The sequence below is a fragment of the Symphalangus syndactylus genome, chromosome 3 (genome assembly GCF_028878055.3).
Source record: "Symphalangus syndactylus isolate Jambi chromosome 3, NHGRI_mSymSyn1-v2.1_pri, whole genome shotgun sequence".
NCBI classification, from domain to species: Eukaryota; Metazoa; Chordata; class Mammalia; order Primates; family Hylobatidae; genus Symphalangus; species Symphalangus syndactylus.
Window position 1 is genome coordinate 78,951,442 of NC_072425.2, and position 5,411 is coordinate 78,956,852.

Genomic DNA, 5,411 nt, shown 5'->3' on the forward strand with positions numbered 1-5,411 from the left:
ATATATGAAGTGTCTAGAATAGATAAATTCACAGAAGCAGAAAGTGGAATGCAGATTACCATGATATATGGGTCTGCACCCCACCCACCACCAAAGATCTCTACATGTTTTCACTTGGGTAATACCAATGACAAGAGGAGGAATGTAAAGAGTCTTTTATCCTGTCTCTGAAGCCCTCTAAGAGGGAAGTCTCAACTTCCATGCTGGGAGTATGGGGTATGGGGACTTTAATGACTACACAGTTTCTGTTTGGGATTATCCACAATTTCTGGTAATACATAGCAGTGATGCTTGTGTAACATTGTGCACATGCTTAAAGTCACTTAATTACACACTTTAAAATGGTGAAAGTGGCAAATTTTATGTTATCCATATTTCACCACAGTAAAAATAAATAAATACATAAATAAATAATTGAACTTTGGGAAAAACAAACAAACAAACCTGGCCTGCATCCAGTCTTTCTTTTCCATAGGATCTATGCAGACTGCCCGAATTTTCATGCTTTCTTTATTGGGGGTCAGGGGGTGCAGTCTTGCTCCGTCATCCAGGCTGGAGTGCAGTGGCATGATCTTGGCTCATTGCAACCTCTGCTTCCGGCGTTCAAGCAATTCTCCTGCCTCAGCCTCTAGAATAGCTGGGATTACAGGCGCCTGCCACCACGCCAGGCTCATTTTTGTATTTTTAGTAGAGATGGGGGTTTCACCATGTTGGCCAGGCTGATCTCAAACTCCTGACCTCAAGTGATCCCCCCACCTCGGCCTCCCAAAGTGCTGGGATTACAGGTGTGAGCCACTCTACCCTGTCTGATTTTTCATGCTTTCTTTTTTCCACTTTCAAGTTATTTTCCTCCCAGAGACTGCAAGATAGAGTTCACTTGAATTCTGAAGACATCTTTAACAGATGAGCAAAGTTTCCCTTCATGCTAGGTAACGCTTTGATCTTCAAGGTATTCATGGTAAAAAGAGCATATACACTTCAGAACTAAAATAAGATGAAAACTACTTATTATTTGTTTAACCTTAGCACTAAAAATAGGCCTCTGATATTAGAGACTTCGCAATATGATTTCTTCATTAATCTGAATATATGTGTGCATGTGTCTCTGCATATGTGTCTCAACTTATTGTAGCTTTAAAAAAAATTTAAAATCCCCTTTACCATGAAAACAAGGTTATGCTTTGGTTTTCATAAAAGCCTCTTAAGGTTTAAGCAGAATATTGCATATTTGTAATTTAAAATATTGTCATTAAAAGGTGCATTTGGAAGGCCGGGCACGGTGGCTCACGCTTGTAATCCCAGCACTTTGGGAGGCCGAGGTGGGCGGATCACGAGGTCAGGAGATCGAGACCACGGTGAAACCCCGTCTCTACTAAAAAAAAAAAAACACACAAAAAAATTAGCCGGGCGTGGTGGCGGGTGCCTGTAGTCCCAGCTACTCGGAGAGGCTGAGGCAGGAGAATGGCGTGAACCCGGGAGGCGGAGCTTGCAGTGAGCCGAGATTGCGCCACTACACTCCAGCCTGGGCGACAGAGCAAGACTCCGTCTCAAAAAAAAAAAAAATAAGTGCATTTGGTGAGACCTAGAAAATGGTCACTTAAAACTGAAAGTAAATACAATGCTTTGTTGATAGGTAGGAGCTGCTTCCTCTTTCTATCTGCCTCCCACCACGTCCCTTCTCCCAACAACCCCTTAGCTTCTAACTGAGTAGAAAGGATGTTCTAGCAGCTACTGAGTAGCTCCTGAAGCACCTGTATGAAGTGCTTGGTCTGTGTTTCTGTTAAAAAATGTCTAACAGAGGTTTAGGTAAAATTTATCCTAAAGGAGTAAGAGGGTAAATTATTTTGTGAATGAGGCTCTGAGCTGACTCACTGTATATATTGTTGTAAAAATGTGTAACTGGAATAATATGTTGTATGGTTGAACTGTAAGTGCTTACAAAGTATTTTTTAAAATCCCTCTAACAGTCAAATGTTATGCTGTAGAAGTGATGTCTTGTTAGTTGCAAGTTAAAAATCTTTATCAGGGTCCTTGGCTGCACATCAGCAGGAATAACTGATAAGCCCCCAAAATTTGAGGGTGTTGCTTTGATTTTTCTTGTAACATTTCTTGAAACAATGTAGGTAGAATCACATCACTGGATCCCCCTGGCAAAGAAAAAACTGTCGCCTTTTACAAAGAACAGTAGGTTCCTCATACAGAAGTTGCAGCTTCTGGAAAATTGCTCCATTCGTGGCCGGGCACTGTGGCTCACGCCTGTAATCCCAGCACTTTGGGAGGCCGAGGTGGGCAGATTACGAGGTCAGGAGATCGAGACCATCCTGGTTAACACGGTGAAACCCCGTCTCTACTAAAAATACAAAAAATTAGCCGGGCGCGGTGGCGGGCGCCTGTAGTACCAGCTACTCAGGAGGCTGAAGCAGGAGAATGGCGTGAACCCGGGAGGTGGAGCTTGCAGTGAGCCGAGATCATGCCACTGCACCCCAGCCTGGGCGACAGAGCGAGACGTCGTCTCAAACAAACAAACAAACAAAAAAAGAAAAAAGCTGCCCTATTCGTGATGCGGAGTTCTGATGGAGAGATATTTGAAGTTGATATGGAAATTGACAAACAATCTGTGATTATCAAGACCATGTTGGAAGATTTTGAGTGGATGATGAATGATGGAGATAATGACTTAGTTCCTCTACCAAATGTTAATGCAGCAATATTTAAAGTGTCATTCGGTGGTGCACTCACCACAAGGATGACCCTCCTCCTCCCCAGGGTGATGAGAACAAAGAAAGGGGAACAGACCATACTACTGTCTGGGATCAGGAATTCCTTAAAGTTGACCAAGGAGCACTTTTTAAACTTATTCTGGCTGCAGACTACTTAGACATCAAAAGTTTCCTTGATGTTACATACAACACTCTTGCCAATATGATCAAGGGGAAAACTCCTAAGGAAACTGACAAGTCCTTCAATATCAAAATGACTTTATGGAAGGGAAGGAAGCCGAGGTGCACTAAGAGAACTGTGGTGTGATGAGAAGCAAAATATGTCTGACACTGTAACACTATAAAGACAGTTCCAAACACTAGTTGTACTGCTCTGTTTATAGTTGCTAACGTTAGACAAATCCAGCAGCAAATAAATTCTGTTAGCAGAATATTGTCGTCATTGCATGAGCAATCTGAGTAGTTTCCAAGTGTACGGCTAAGTTTCTTCTAGTATGATTGAAAGTTTCTTTTTTTTCCCTCTTAATAAAACTAAACTATAGGTTCTCTATTTAAAAAAAAAAAGAAAGAAAAGAAAAAATTAAAACACTCCCAGTTTGTAGATGACATGATTTTCTGAGTAGAACTAGTGAAGTGAATTCAGCAAGTTTTTAGGATATAAGATCAACACACAAAAACATACTAATGACAGACATGTGGAGATGGACTTTAAAACACAATATGATTTAAAATTATTTCATAGAAAAGGAAATATTTAAGTACAAAATTATGTACAAAGTTTAACAAAATACATAAAAGATCTGTATCTTACAATTTACAAAAGCTGATGAAAGGAATCAAAGAAGACCTAAATAAGTGGATATATATCATGTTCATGAATTGGAAATTTCAACATATTAAAGATGTCAATACTTCAAAAGTTGATTTATACATTTAGTGCAATTTTTATCAAAGTCCCAACAAAGTGTTTTGTAGACATAAACAAGTTTATTCTAAAACGCATATGGAAAGACACAGGACTGAAAATAGTGAAAACAATTTTCAAAAAGAGTAAAGTGAGAGGAATCCCTGTGCCTGGTGTTGCTATATGTCTACAGAAAACAATGCAATGTATTGCTGGCACAGGCAGAGATGCCTAGAACACAGGAACAGAGTAGAAAATCCAAAAATAGACCCACACAATTATGCCCAATGAATCTGTAAAAACAATCAAATGGAGGAAGGATAACCTTTCAATAAATTGTGTTGGGACAATTATTATGCATCCATGGATAAAATAATGAACTTTACATTCAACCTCACATCTTACCAAAAATGAACTAAAAATGGATCTCAAATTCTCCCCGGCTGGAGTGCAGTGGCGCCATCTTGGCTCACTGCCACCTCTACCTCCCGGGTTCAAGCAATTATCCTGCCTCAGCCTCCCGAGTAGCTGGGATTACTGGCGCCCACCATCACGCCCGGCTAATCTTTGCATCTTTACTGGAGACGGCGTTTCACCATGTTGGCAAGGCTGGTCTTGGTAATTCCTGACCTCAGGTGATCCGCCCTCCTCAGCCTCCCAAAGTGCTAGGATTACAGGTGTGAGCCACCGCACCCGGCCTAGAACTACAAATATTTTAGAAACATAAACATAGGAGAAAGTCTTCAGGACTTAAGACTGGGTGGTGTTTATAAAATAGACGGTGCTTTCATAAAATTATGTGTTTTTTTAAATAAAACTAAACACACATCAATCATACAGCCCAGCAATAAAAGTTTTAGGCATTACAGTATTACAGAGAAATGAACACTTCTGTTCACATGAAAACATGTGTACAGTTGTTCTTAGTGGCTTTATTTGTATTAACCAAAAGCTGGAAATAACCCAAATGTTTTCCTATAGTGAATGGTTAAACAAACTGTGGTAATGTCATAGAATTATCTTTCCTTTGAGATGCCATTCCTGAAACTATAAAAACTTTTCTGGAGAACCTAAGCCCTTAATAGAAGTCAGCTTTTGCCAGCTGCGCCCAGTGGCTCATGCCTGTAATCCCAGCACTTTGGGAGGCCGAGGTGGGTGGATCACCTGAGATTGGGAGTTAGAGTCCAGCCTGACCAACATGGAGAACACTGTCTCTACCAAAAATAGAAAATTAGCTGGGCGTGGTGGCCCATGCCTGTAATCCCAGCTACTCGGGAGGCTGTGGCAAGAGAATCGTTTGAATCCGGGTGGTGGAGGTTGCTGTGAGCCGAGATCACGCCATTGCACTCCAGCCTGGGTGACTCCAGAACTGGACTCTGTCTTAAAAAAAAAAAAGTCAGCTTTTATTGTGAGGGGCTCTCCATCTCCAGATGCCTGTAAAGAAATGAGTGAGCTAAGCATCTGGAACACCGTGGGTGTGGGTTTTGGACTGAGTGCCTATGGTGTGTTGGGCCCTGTGTAGGAGTTTCATATATATTATTTTATAACACTATGGCTAGCTCTTACTATCCAAATTTTACAAGTTAGGAAAATAAGGATTAGCATTACTTACTCAAAGAAACAGTGGGTGAGTGGGGGAAATGGAATTCATATCCAGATGTCTCTGAGTACAGAAACCATATTCTCTATATCACACTTTTTTGTCCCTTCATAACTTCTTCTGTGTGAGTGGCCAGGAGTAACGGATTATGCAACTGCCTGAAGTGCTCTGGTCTCGCGTACAATGC

The 5,411-nt window shown here is 41.0% G+C and overlaps 1 pseudogene; it reads left to right on the top strand.

Annotated features, from left to right (window-relative positions):
• Positions 1 to 2,560: 2,560 nt before the first annotated feature.
• LOC129478523 (S-phase kinase-associated protein 1-like) lies at positions 2,561 to 3,064 on the top strand (annotated as a pseudogene).
• Positions 3,065 to 5,411: the final 2,347 nt, after the last annotated feature.